This window comes from Oncorhynchus kisutch, linkage group LG4 (assembly GCF_002021735.2).
Source record: "Oncorhynchus kisutch isolate 150728-3 linkage group LG4, Okis_V2, whole genome shotgun sequence".
NCBI lineage: Eukaryota > Metazoa > Chordata > Actinopteri > Salmoniformes > Salmonidae > Oncorhynchus > Oncorhynchus kisutch.
The window spans coordinates 7,996,269-8,011,065 of record NC_034177.2 but is presented as its reverse complement, the minus strand read 5'-3'; the positions used below and the strand labels follow the sequence as shown (position 1 = coordinate 8,011,065).

At 42.1% G+C, this 14,797-nt stretch overlaps 1 protein-coding gene across 1 annotated transcript in view; it reads right to left on the bottom strand.

Annotated features, from left to right (window-relative positions):
* Positions 1–12,063, bottom strand: part of nmur1a (neuromedin U receptor 1a) — a 39,730-nt gene extending 27,667 nt beyond the window's left edge. The window contains exon 1 of the mRNA XM_020480161.2: positions 11,864–12,063. The gene's annotated coding sequence lies outside the window, so the exon portion shown is untranslated. The remainder of the gene's footprint in view (positions 1–11,863) is intronic.
* Between the last annotated feature and the right edge of the window lie 2,734 nt (positions 12,064–14,797).

Below are 14,797 nucleotides of genomic sequence, written 5' to 3'. Positions count from 1 at the left end.
AAGTGGCTTTCAGATAGTTATTTTTGGCACCCCGTTAATATAATTCCTATTAATCTGTTCTGTTGTATTGTCAAAACATGTTAAGGTTGAGCACTGACTCTTTTGTAGCTTTAATAAGGCTTACACAAGTGTATGAGTTCCTTAAGTGCATATGCATATCACAATGTTGGGATAGTAACCACTTTGTTATAATATCTATATTTTTTATAAGTTTAGATTAAAATATGGGGTTTGGCTTTCAGATAGGTATGTTTGTCCACCCGTGAGAGTAAATGTCTTTCCTGTTCATGTTATGTTTGTACACTGCACATTGAACTCTCACGGGTGGCCAAGAATAACTATCTGAAAGCCACGGCCATACTAAGCCACACTAGTCTTCTGATCTGACCCGACGGATCATAGAACAATAACCCAACTAAGTGACCCAACTGGCTGGGTCAAATATAACCCAGTGTTTGTTCTGTCCACTATTTACCAAGTGCTGGGTTGTTTTTAACCCATGATGTTTTCAGAGTGCAAGGGAAACAAGGTGCTTTGATCCAAACCAGGCCTGGCATTAAAGTATATTAGTCAGTAATTGTACTACATTACTACATGTGAGTTCATTGAATACAAATGAGCTGTAAGTGTTCGGGTGGTCTGGCCAACTACTCACAATCAACTGCTTGGACAACAACAGCTATCCAAGTCTCATCTGTGTCAATACATGTGGGTTTGATGAAAGCCCAACGGAGCGTGACTGTGATCCCTGCACCATGCACCTGACACTCACCCCAGGTTTTTCCACTACTCTTCCTGGGTATATTGGTTTTGAATGGCTTGCCAGATGAGCACAAACCACCAAAGTTAACGTCACTCAGGGGTGTCTCTGAACGTCACCTGAGGTCAGCGCCAGGCAATAGATGTCATATAACATTCCAGAGAGGATCATAGAGACTTGCTCCGTCTAGGAGCTGGCCAATCTACAGCATATAATGTATACAATACAATATAATGCACTTGTTAATAGCTGGGGGGGTTGGAGTTGGCTCTATATTGACAAGTCAGAGCAAGGAGCAAAACAAACATACGATCCCCCTGCAGTGACTCATATCTGATCAAGGAAAGTCCATTATCAAGCCCCTTTGAAATGACAACCCAGAGGAAGTTAATCCAATGCGTTTGAGGACGACATCAAAGAGAGGGAGGAGATGGGTATAAACAGAGGAAGATTAAGGACATGGTGAATAGACGTCGAAGAGAGAGTCCACATGTCCATGATCCCATTAAATAATCAATTAACATCCGATTAGACATGAATGATTTGGTTTTAGGTGTTTGAAAACAAAACATGAAAATCAAATCAAATTTTATTTGTCACATACACATGGTTAGCAGATGTTAATGCGAGTGTAGCGAAATGCTTGTGCTTCTAGTTCCGACAATGCAGTAATAACCAACGAGTAATCTAACCTATCAATTTCACAACAACTACCTTATACACACACAAGTGTAAAGGGATAAAGGATATGTACATAAAAATACAAGAATGAGTGATGGAACAGAACGGCATAGGCAAGATACAGTAGATGGTATAGAGTACAGTATATACATATGAGATGAGTAATGTAGGTTACGTAAACATATAAAAGTGGCATTGTTTAAAGTGGCTAGTGATACATGTATTACATCAAGATGGCAAGATACAGTAGATGGTATTGAGTACAGTATATACATATGAGATGAGTAATGTAGGGTATGTAAACATAATATGAAGTGGCATTGTTTAAAGTGGCTAGTGATACATTTTTCCATACATTTTTCCTTTGTTAAAGTGGCAGGAGTTGAGTCAGTATGTTGGCAGCAGCCACTCAATGTTAGTGGTGGCTGTTTGACAGTCTGATGGCCTTGAGATGGAAGCTGTTTTTCAGTCTCTCGGTCCCAGCTTTGATGAACCTCTACTGACCTTGCCATCTGGATGATAGCGGGGTGAACAGGCAGTGGCTCGGGTGGTTGTTGTCCTTGATGATCTTTATGGCCTTCCTGTGACATCGGGTGGTGTAGGTGTCCTGGAGGGCAGGTAGTTTGCCCCCGGTGATGCGTTGTGCAGACTTCACTACCCTCTGGAGAGCCTTACGGTTGTGGACAGGATGCTCTCGATTGTGTAAAAGTTTGTGAATGCTTTTGGTGCCAAGACAAATTTCTTCAGCCTCCAGAGGTTGAAGAGGCGCTGCTGTGCCTTCTTCACCACGCTGTCTGTGTGGGTGGACCAATTCAGTTTGTCCGTGATGTGTATGCCGAGGAACTTAAAACTCTCCACCCTCTCCACTCCTGTCCCGTCGATGTGGATAGGGGGGTGCTCCCTCTGCTGTTTCCTGAAGTCCACGATCATCTCCTTTGTTTTGTTGACGTGGAGTGTGTGGTTATTTTCCTGACACCACACTCCTAGGGCCCTCACCTTCTCCCTGTAGGCCGTCTCGTCATTGTTGGTAATCAAGCCTACCACTGTAGTGTCGTCTGCAAACTTGAGGATTGAGTTGGAGGCGTACATGGCCAAGCACTCTTGGGTGAACAGGGAGTACAGGAGAGGGCTCAGAACGCACACTTGTGGGGCCCCAGTGTTGAGGATCAGCAGAGTGGAGATGTTGTTACCTACCCTCACCACCTGGGGGCGGCCCGTCAGGAAGTCCAGTACCTAGTTGCACAGGGTGGGGTCGAGACCCAGGGTGATAGTCGTTTAGCTCAGTTACCTTAGCTTTCTTGGGAACAGGAACAATGGTGGCCCTCTTGAAGCATGTAGGGACAGCAGACTGGGATAAGGATTGATTGAATATGTCCGTAAACACACCAGCAAGCTGGTCTGCACATGCTCTGAGGACGTGGCTGGGGATGCCGTCTGGGCCTGCAGCCATGCTGCAGCCATACATGTTTAAATGTTTTACTCACATCGGCTGCAGTGAAGGAGAGTCCGCAGGTTTTGGTAGCGGGCCATGTCAGTGGCACTGTATTGTCCTCGAAGCGAGCAAAGAAGTTGTTTAGTCTGTCTGGGAACAAGACCTCATGGATCCGTGATTGACTGTAGACCCTGCCACATACCTCTTGTGTATGAGCCGTTGAATTCCGACTCTACTTTGTCTCTATACTGACGCTTAGCTTGTTTGATTACCTTGCGGAGGGAATAGCTACACTGTTTGTATTCGGTCATGTTTCCGGTCACCTTGCCCTTATTAAAAGCAGTGGTTCACGTGAATGCTGCCATCTATCCATGGTTTCTCGTTTGGGAATGTTTTAATAGTTGCTGTGGGTACGACATCGCCGATGCACTTGCTAATAAACTCGCTCACCGAATCAGCATATTCGTAAATGTTGTTGTTTGACACATATCCCAGTCCACGTGATCGAAGCCATCTTGAAGCATGGAATCAGATTGGTCGGACCAGCGTTGAACAGACCTGAGCGCAGGAGCTTCCTGTTTTAGTCTCTGTCTATAGGCTGGAAGCAACAAAATGGAGTCGTGGTCAGCTTTTCCGAAGGGAGGGCAGGGGGGGGGGGGCTTATATGTGTCGTGGAAGTTAGAATAACAATGATCCAGGATTTTACCAGCCTTGGTTGCACAATCGATATGCTGATAGAATTTAGGGAGTCTTGATTTCAGATTGGCCTTGTTTAAATCCCCAGCTACAATGAATGCAGCCTCAGGATATGTGGTTTCCAGTTTACATAGAGACAAATGAAGTTCGTTCAGGGCCATCGATGTGTCTGCATGGGGGGGAATATATGCGGCTGTGATTCTAATCGAAGAGAATTCTCTTGTTAGATAATGCGGTCGACATTTGATTGTGAGGAATTCTAAGTCAGGTGAACAGAATTTATGTTAATGTTAATGAGTTTCTGTTCTTTATTCTGCAAGAAAATGAAGAAAATAGAAAACTACTTCAAAAAACAGACTCCTATAGCCTATTACAGACAACGTCTGTTGACTGTAATAGGCTATACATATACATTAGCCAGTTTAACGAGTTTCCCCCTCTCTTGCAGGGAATCATATGCATTCTATCAGCAGCACATTGTGTGGAACCAGGCTGGAGAAAGAAATTTAGCTGGCTGCCAAATCAAGCCAAACCATGGCCATGTCAATTGTCCTTGGCATTTCAATTACATTACAGCATTTCCATCATGCCTCTAACAAGCCCTTATTGCTTGCTGCTGCTGTTGAAAGACACAAGATTGCCTGGGCGCTACAGAGGAGACAACACGAGGAGACAGCAGAGCAGTGTCCATCAGGCTACCAGATGTTTCACTTAGTGTCCGGAGAATCCAGCATCATAAAAGAGTGATGTCTTCATGTTTCATATTTTATACTGTAAATCCGTTGACATTACTGTCGTAGTAGATAAAAAGCTAAGAGAGGCAGGCATCAACGGCTCAGGACAGACACAAAGCCGTTCGAAACTCCAGCGCAAACAAGATTCTGAGCAATAACATGTTTTCATGAATATGTACATTATGTTCTGTGGGTCATATCCTATAGGCTTTTGATGATAAGAGAAGACAAATCTGACCAACACTGTCGCATGAATTATTCCATTCAAGTTTCTCGTGCCTTTCATTCACTTTAATATCTACCTACACATCATGACCAAAAGTAGGCGGACACCTGGTCGTCGAACATCTCATTCCAAAATCATGGGCATTAATACAGAGTTGGTTCCTCCTTTGCTGCTATAACAGCATCCACTCTTCTGGGAAGGCTTTCCACTAGACGTTGGAACATTGTTGCAGGGGACTTGCTTCCATTCAGCCACAAGAGCATTAGTGAGGTCGGGTACTGATGTTGGGTGATTAGGCCTGGCTTGCAGTCAGAGTTTCAATTCATCCCAAAGGTTGTTGATGGGGTTGAGGTCAGGGCTCTGTGCAGGCCAGTCAAGTTCTTCCACACCGATTTCGACAAACCCTTTTTATATGGACCTCGCTTTGTGCACGGGGGAATTATCATGCTGAAACAGGAAAGAGCCTTCCCCAAACGTCTGCCACAAAGTTGGAAGCAAAGATTCGTATAGAATGTCATTGTCTGCTGTAGCGTTAAGATTTCCCTTCACTGGAACTAAGTGGCCTAGCCCAAACCATGAAAAACAGCCTCAGACCATTATTCCTCCTCCACCAAACTTTACAGTTGGCACTATGCATTGGGGCAGGTAGCATTCTCCTGGCATCCACCAAACCCAGATTTGTCCGTCGGCCTGCCAGATGGTCAAGTCTTATAAATCACTCCAGTTTCCACTGCCCCACAGTCCAATGGCGGCGAGCTTTACACCACTCCAGCCGACGCTTGGCATTGCACATGGTGATCTTGTGTGCAGCTGCTCAGTCATGGAAATCCACTTCATGAAGCTCCCAACAAACAGTTCTTGTAGTGACTTTGCTTCCAGAGACAGTTTGGAACTCGGTAGTGAGTGTTGCAACCGGGGACAGATGATTTTTACTCGCTACGCGCTTCAGCACTCGGCGGTTGCATTCTGTGAGCTTCTGTGTCCTACCACTTCGCAGCTGAGCCGTTGTTGCTCCTAGATGTTTCCACTTCAAAATAGCAGCACTTTTAGTTGCCCGGGGCAGCTTTAGCAGGGCAGAAATTTGACGAACTGACTCGTTGGAAAGGTGGCATCCTATGACGGTGCCACATTGAAAGTCACTGAGCACTTTAGTACAGGCCATCCTACTGCCAATGCTTGTCTATGGAGATTGCATGGCTGTGTGCTCGACTTTATATACCTGTCATAAATGGGTGTGGCTGAAATAGCCGAAACACATGAGCTGTCGAACACCCAGAGAAAATTATTTTATATAGAGGTGCTGACTAATGGCGAATAAACTATATTTGATTTGTTGTCTTGCCATCGATTACACAGGCTTTGTGACCTATGACTTTGTCGACTCATACCAACACCTCTGTACATAGGGATAATCTAAATACAGGGCATTCAGAAAGTATTCAGACCCCTTCACTCTTTCCACATTTCGTTACGTTACAGAATTATTCTAAAATTGATTCAATTATTTTTTTCTCATCCATCTACACACAATACCGCATAATGACGAAGCAAAAACAGGTTTAGCAATTTTTTCTAATTTATAAACAAAAACTACTGAAATATATTTACAGAAGTATTTAGACACTTTACTCAGTACTTTGTCATAGCACCTTTGGCAGTGATTACAGCCTCAACTCTTCTTGGGTATGACACTACAAACTTGGCACACCTGTATTTAGGGAGTTTCTCCCATTATTCTCTGCAGATCATCTCAAGCTATTTTCAGGTCTCTCCAGAGATGTTAGATCGGGTTCAAATCTCGAAGCCACTCCTGCGTTTTCTTGGCTGTGTGCTTAGGGTCATTGTCCTGGTTTCCTCCAGATCTGACACTGAGCATTCAGGACAAAGAGTTCCATATTGGTTTCATCAGACCAGAGAGTCTTGTAGGTAGCCTAGTGGTTAGAGCATTGGACTACTAACCGAAAGGTTGCAAGATTGAATCCCTGAGCTGACAAGGTGAACATCTGTTGTTCTACCCATGAACAAGGCAGTTAACCCATTGTTCCTAGGCTGTCATTGAAAATAAGTATTTGTTCTTAACTGACTTGCCTAGTTAAATAGAGGTAAAAAAGAGAATATTTTAGGTGCCTTTGGCAAACTCCAAGTGGGCTGTCATGAGCCTTTTACCGAGGAGTAGCTTCTGTCCGGTCACTCAACTATAAAGGCCTGATTGGTGGAGTGCTGCAGAAATTGTTGTCCTTCTGGAAGGCTCTCCCATCTCCACAAAGGAACTCTGGAGCTCTGTCAGTGTAACCATCGGGTTCTTGGTCACCTCCCTTACCAAGGCCGTTCTCCCCCGATTGCTCAGTTTAGCCTAGCGGCCATCCTTAGGAAAAGTCTTGGTGGTTCCAAACTTCTTCTATTTAAGAATGATGGAGGCAACTGTGTTCTTGGGGACAATCAATTCTGCAGATATTTTTTGGTACCCTTCCCCAGATCTGTGCCTTGACACAATCCTGTCTTGGTGCTATACGGACGATCCCTTCGACCTCATGGCTTGGTTTTTGCTCTGACATGCAATGTCAACTGTGGGACCTTATAAAGACAGGTGTCTGCTTTTCCAAATCACATCCAATTAATTGAATTTACAACAGATGGACTCCAATCAAGTTGTAGAAACATCTCAAGGATGATCAATGGAAACAGGATGCACATGAGCTCCATTGTGTGTCACAAAGGGTCTGAATATTTAAACAGGATGCACATGAGCTCCATTGTGTGTCACAAAGGGTCTGAATATTTAAATAAATAAGGTTTTCCAGTTTTTTTGTGTTTTTATAAATCTGCAAAAATGTCTAAAACCTTTTTTTGTTGTTGCTTTGCCTTTATGGGGTATTGTGTGTAGATTGATGAGGAATTTTTGTTATTTAATCTGTAACAAAAATTCAAGGGGTCTGGATACTTTCCCGAATGCACTGTACATGCAATAGGCCTAATGAAAAGAACAATGATGGTGGGCAGAGCATTGCCAGCGAAGTTGGAGCAGGAGAGAAAGCTGAACCCCCTCCCTAAAAAAGTACCCTCTCCAAATCCACTCCACATTTTCACTAAAACCCACTCTGCTCACATCCTCTGATTCCAACACAGAAAAGCTGCTTTTTAAAACAGTCAAATCCTTTTTTGGAAGGACAACTATTTACATTGTAATGAGTTGGAGGTCATATTTCATAGACATGGAAACACTGAACAGTTACTTTAATCTAGTTTCTTTCAAGAGAGTTGTTGTGGAATTATCAGAATTAGTTGAGTAACATAGATAAGATGTGTTATTTTCATGATATTCTTATGAGTTATTTCTCATAAGAATGTATTTTGTTGTACTATAGTGGTGGCCATTGGCAGTTATCTGTTCTATGTCAGGACTAAGTTGCATGGGCCGCTGAGAGGGGAGAGGTCAAAGTGTCATCATGTGTAAACATATCTTTTACTCCCTACCTTTTCTAGTGGGGAAAGAAGGGTTGCAGTGTCTGGAATCATTCGATTCTCCCTCTTATGTTGTTTCTATCTTAACCTATAGCCTCACCCTCCTCTCCGTGAGTTTGTCCAGGAGTTTGTGTTTAGAGTGGGTTGTATCTAAATGACAATTTGATATATGCCTGTTGATATGGAGGATTTGGTTTATGGTTCTAGGGTTTGGGAAAGGAGACAAAGCTGAACGATGAATTATGTCTATGCTGTCTGACTATGTGTGTCTTTGCTATTAAAGGAACTCAGTTGCATTGTAAGGGGGCTCTCAGAGAATTCAGGGGGAGACACTGAATTTATCTGAGAGTCACAGGATTGTGATAGAGCTCGTATAATTAAAGATGGACTTTTATAACTAACTCTGACGTGTGTGTGTGGTTTGCTCCCATGATTTGGTAAATAGACTAAATTTCCACGACAGAGTTCTTAGACTTTACATCAATAGGTCAAGATATTACCACTTCTGACTTAAATATAAACTGTCACGAGGTTGGCCTGGGGGATAGGTTTATGACAGTCATAAATACCTCTTCACCGCCTTTTCCTCTCTCTACCCTACTGATGTTACATTTGCAAAACCCTTGGTTTTAACATAGAGATTCTGGGAACTTCAGAAGGTGGGGGGAAATGAACTATATTCTGGTAATCTGAACAATTAAACATATGCGGTGGTACTTAATGAATATGACGTCAGTTCGGTTGTCATCTGAGACATTCTCATCAATGATAAGATGACATAAACTCTACAGTGGAAAGTCTACACATCAGAGTTATCGGATTCACATGGAATTGTTGTTCAATTTAAATGTTTGAATATGAAATTATTTGTGATGGGATGAAATGTGATTTTAGCTTCTACAATGTGAGATGTGGGTTTTCATAAGATAGGGCTGCTCAATCAGTGGCCCGCCCTGTGAAGGGACATGGGCTATAAAACTTTTCAAACACGCCCTCCTCTCCCTTCCTATATAAAGCCTTGACGACAATAGAACTTCCTGTTCCGGGGATGTAGGACAACAGTCCTATGTCAGAATGGTTCAGATAATAACTACAGAACGAAGCCAACATCAGCGTGAGCTTTGGTTGCGAATGGTATGAACTTTGAACTCTTATTCACTACAGAAGTGATACCTCCTAGCCGTTGAGTTGGCAACCGCAGCTGCAAACGCAGGTTAGGAAGGAACAGACAGAGTATCCCGTCTACCACACAACGACATTACTACAACGTATATAATTGACCACCAGAGACATTCTTCAAAGGACAAAGGACTCGGTTTGGCAACACGCTCTTCCATCTACCACCAACCTACTGAAGCGCAGCTCAGAGTAAATATTTATTGTATTTTCCTTTTCCAAATTGGCGGTAATTTAGAATGCATAAGATACTGTATTTACGATAGCCCAGCTTCTTCCCTTTGTTCCTCAGTCTTCCCGCTCTTTCACTCAACCCAGCCCCTTTTGTGTAACAAGCTGTCATATCTGTTCCGCCCGCTAGGGACGTTTTCCTTTATGACGTAATTTGTAATCAAGTTATGATTAATTGTGTGTATGTGTAATTCTGTGTGATTAGTTAGGTATTTAGTAAATAAATAATTAAACCCAATTTTGTATTGCTGATTCAACTTGTTAGCCAGGGTTCATGCAGATAAAATATTTTACAACTTTCAGATGAGACTGAATTAAGATGACGATTGATATTGACTGCTATTGATGTAAAATATTACTAGGTCTTTAAGAGTTTATTCGAAAGATAAGAGCTCTATAGATATTATTTTGTGGTGCCCGACTCTCTAGTTAATTACATTTACATGATTAGCTCAATCAGGTGATATTAATTACGGATAAATTATTTTATAGAATAGCATGTCATATCAATTAATCCGGCATAGCCAAAGACACGACAAAACTAATAACAAAAATGAATCTTATATTTGGATGTGGAAATGTATTCCACCCCAGAATCAGTTAGCAGGTTAAACCTACTGAAAAAAAGAGTCAATCAATGCTTCCACCACCCAAGGCAATATATATATTTTTTTGAGTTGATTGTCCATTTCAAAACCAAGGGAAATGTAAAGTGATAGCATACTTTATCTGAACTAACCCTTTAATCACAGGAAACTGCCAATGACACACATACTTTATCTGAACTACCCCTTTTTAATCACAGGAATCCACTCCACGATATCAACCAACTGCCCAAGGAATCCTTTCCACAATATCAGACAACTGCCAAAGGAATGCACTCCAGAATATCAGCCAATTGCCCAAGGAATCCTCTCCAAAATATCAGCCAACTGCCCAAGGAATCCTCTCCACAATATCAGACAACTGCCAAAGGAATGCACTCCAAAATATCAGACAACTGCCCAAGGAATCCTCTCCAAAATATCAGCCAACTGCCCAAGGAATCCTCTCCAAAATATCAGCCAACTGCCCAAGGAATGCTCTCCAAGATATCAGACGACTGACCAAGGAATCCACTCCACAATATCAGCCAACTGCCCAAGGAATCCACTCCACGATATGAGACAACTGCCATAGAATCCTCTCCACAATATGAGACAACTGCCATAGAATCCTCTCCACAATATGAGACAACTGCCATAGAATCCTCTCCACAATATCCGCCAACTGCCCAAGGAATCCACTCCACGATATGAGACAACTGCCAAAGGAATCCACTCCACAATATCAGTCAACTGCCCAAGGAATCCTTTCCCTGTAGTCCCGTCATCCAATCCCTGTAGTCCCGTCATCCAATCCCTGTAGTCCCGTCATCCAATCCCTGTAGTCTGAATTTTTTGTTCTGCTATTTAAACATAGGAATAGCTCTGCCATCTCTGTCAAAATCAAAATCAAATCAAATAACAAATGTTATTTGTCACGTGCCGAATACAACAAGTGTAGACCTTACCGTGTAATGCTTTGGTTACAAGCCCTGAAAACCAACAATGCAGTTCAATAAATAGCGCTATAGTCAACAAGTGCTACAAAGTGCAGTGTTCAGAGGGACTATAGGTACCTTTGGCCCCTAAACCAACATAATAGTTTAGACGTCACTGAAAGGTTTGATCATCAGAACCATTGAACTAGGCTGAAAATCCAGCTCAATCCAAGAGTAGTAAAACCCTGAATTCCGGGACTAAAATAACTGCTGGGAAATGTGACATGGTAACATTAGTAGCTGTACAAATTCTGGATTGCGTTTCAAGACTTTGTGTGAGTGCCAAAGATCAAGTGAATTCACAGACTGCTGACTTGGTTTGGGAAAACATCATTTCACATTTACCAGTAATAAAACGAGTAGTTGTCATAGTGAGCTTGACTTAACTGTACTGTACCCTGGGGTGAACGGTTGACTAATTGAAGGCGATAGAGCACTCACAAACCAAATCAGCAAAACCTTTCAGCTTCTGAGTTCAAATCAAGGCAAGGCAATGTTTTTTTTTAATCCTTGAAGAAACTGTTGTCAGTTTGTAAAGGGCATGAGATCTCGATATGATGTCATCGTGTATTAATTGTAATGCCATGACTGGTTTTTATGAAAGCTCTGATAAAATAACGTAATGAATGTGTCATGTAATGAATAATGTGGTATACAATTAAAGCTATGAACAATGTATGAAATAGATTGTTTGTATCACAGTAAACATTGATATATTTATACTGAATTAATGTACGATTTATACTGTATTAATGTACCATACTTTTGACACAAAAAAATCTCTACAAATGTTATCATGCCGACATCATAAAAACTCCTAAATACATTTGAAAGAATCTAAGAAAATACATCGATGTAAGTTTCTCAGCAAGAATAGTCTTACCTCCTAATTTTTCTGCTTTTCCCACCTTATATTCCTATGATGTCACACAAGTATCTTCTTAAGTAATGACTCTACAGCTCTTAATCAGTAATTTCCTACAGAGTGAAATCTCGCTGGTCAGTTGGTTTTAAGTCCATGTTTGTGAGCGTTCTTTCAGTAACTGTCCTTTCAGTCTGTCACGCAGTGAATATACTCCCCCTGTGCGCTCTCTCTCTCTCTCTCTCTCTCCTTCCTCTCTGTCCTTCCTCTCTCTCTCCTTCTCTTTCTCTCTCGTTCTCTCTCTCTCCTTCCTCTCTATGCTTCCTCTCTCTCTCTCCTTACTCTCTTTCCTTCCCCTCCATCTCTCTCTCCTTCCTCTCTGTCCTTACTCTCTCTCTCCTTCTCTCTCTCCTTCCTCTGTCTTTCCTCTCTCTCTCTCATTCTCTCTCTCTCCTTCCTCTCTCTCGTTCTCTCTCTCTCCTTACTCTCTCTGCTTCCCCTCCATCTCTCTCTCCTTCCTCTCTGTCCTTACTCTCTCTCTCCTTCTCTCTCTCTCCTTCCGCTCCATCTCCCTCTCCTTCCTCTCTGTCCTTTCTCTCTCTCTCCTTCTCTCTCTCTCCTTCTCTCTCTCTCCTTCCTCTCTGTCTTTTCTCTCTCTCTCATTCTCTCTCTCTCCTTCCTCTCTCTCGTTCTATCTCTCTCCTTACTCTCTCTCCTTCCCCTCCATCTCTCTCTCCTTCCTTTCTGTCTTTCCTCTCTCTCATTCTCTCTCTCTCCTTACTCTCTCTCCTTCCTCTCTGTCCTTCCTCTCTCGTTCTCTCTCTCTCCTTCCTCTTTCTCTTTCTCCTCTCTCCTTCCTCCTTCCACTCTCTCTTTTTCCTCTCTCCTTCCACACCATCTCCCTCTCCTCTCTCCTTCCTCTCTCCCTCTCTCACTCTCCATCCTCTCTCTCTATCTCCTTCACCTCTCTCTCTCCTTCCTCTCTCTCTCTCCTTCCTCTCTCTCTCTCTCGCTCTCTCACTCTCCTTTCTCCTCTCTATTCTTCTCTCTCTCCTCTCTTCTCTCTCTCTTCTTTCTTTCTCTCTCTCTTTCTCTCCTCATCCTTCCTCTCTATCTATCCTCTCTCCTTCATCTCTCCCTCTCACTCCTTCATTCCTCTCTCTCCTTCCTTTCTCCCTCTCTCCTTTCCTCTTTCTCTCCTTTCAATTCAATTGGCTTTATTGACACGGCAAGTTCATTACTTTCATTGTCAAAGTATACATATAAATATATATATATATATATATATATATATATATATATATATATATATATATATATATATATATATATATATATATATAGTAGTAATAACAATTAACAGCAACTACAAAAACAGCAACTACAACAACAATATTAATGAGTATAACAATACAATAGTATAATAGTATAACAATAATATAGTAGTAGACCAGTCTCAACATGACTGAGAAGACATGACATGGTATGAAAGACAAAACAAAGCTAAATGGGAAATATTATTGACATTATGTTGCATTTTTCACTGGTTGTCCCTCAGGTTGTGGCAGGAGGACACATATTTGGCTGCCAAAACTGCACATTTTGGCTTTTCACCCAATAAATATTAGATTTTTCTTCATCTTTTATAGTTTCAAATTCATTGTATTGAATTATAATTTGGGGAAATAAATATTCTCTTAGGTCTGAGTATTTATCACAGTGTAATAGGAAATGTAGCTCTGTCTCTACCTCTCCCCTGGAGCAGAGTGAGCACAGCCTGTCCTCTCTGGGCAGCCAGGTTTGTCTGTGACGACCGGTCTCTAGAGCCAGACTGTGCTCACTGAGTCTGTACCTAGTCAGTGTTATCCTCAGTTTTCTATCAGTCACGGTGGTGAAATAGTCTGCCACAGTCTGTTTAGAGACAAATAGCATTGAAGTTTACTTCGATTCTTTGTGGTGTCTTTCCAATAGGTGATATATTTATATTTGTGCTTTGTGATGATTTGGTTGGGCCAGATTTTCTGAGTGCTGTCCTGAGGCTCTATGGGTTTGGTTTGGGTTGGTGAACTGAGCCTCAGAACCAGCTGGCTGAGGGGACTCTTCTCTTGTTTCATCTCTTCACATTGTAGAGCTGTGCGATGGAATGTTATGGGGTCACTTGTTTTTAGATGGTTGTAAAATTTGATGGCTCTTTTTTCTATTTGAATGAGGAGGGGGTATTTGCCCAATTCTGCTCTACATGTGTTATTTTGAGTTTTTCTTTGCACTTGCAATCCAGTCTTGCAAAACTCTGCATGCAGTATTTGGATGTTTGTCCCATTTGGTATATTCACTGTTAGAGAGTGGACCCCATACTTCTGTACCATATAGAGCAACTGGTTCTAGAACCAACATTTTGAGCCAGATTCTAATTGGAATTTCGATTTTGATGTTCCTTTTAATGGCATAGAATGCTCTTCTTGCTTTGTCTCTCAGCTCCTTCACAGCCATGTGAAAGCTACCTGTGTTACGTGTAGTTTTTGGTGTGTTCTAATAGAACTGTGTCCTAATAGAATTTATATTTGTCATCCTGATTTCCAGACCTTTTTTTGAATATCATTATATTCGTTTTTTTTAGGTTAACGGTCAGAGCCCAGGTCTGACAGAACCTGTACAGATGATTTAGGTGATGCTGTAACCCCTCTTTAGTGGGAGACAGCAGCACCAGATCATCTGTCTACAGCAGACCCTCCTTAGTGGGAGACAGTAGCATCAGGTCATCTGTCTACAGCAGACCCTCCTTAGTGGGAGACAGTAGCATCAGGTCATCTGTCTACAGCAGACCCTCCTTAGTGGGAGACAGTAGCATCAGGTCATCTGCGTACAGCAGACACTTGATTTCAGTGTTGTGTAGGGTGATACCAGGTGCTGCCGATTCTTCTAATGTTTTTGCCAATTCATTAATGTAGATGTTAA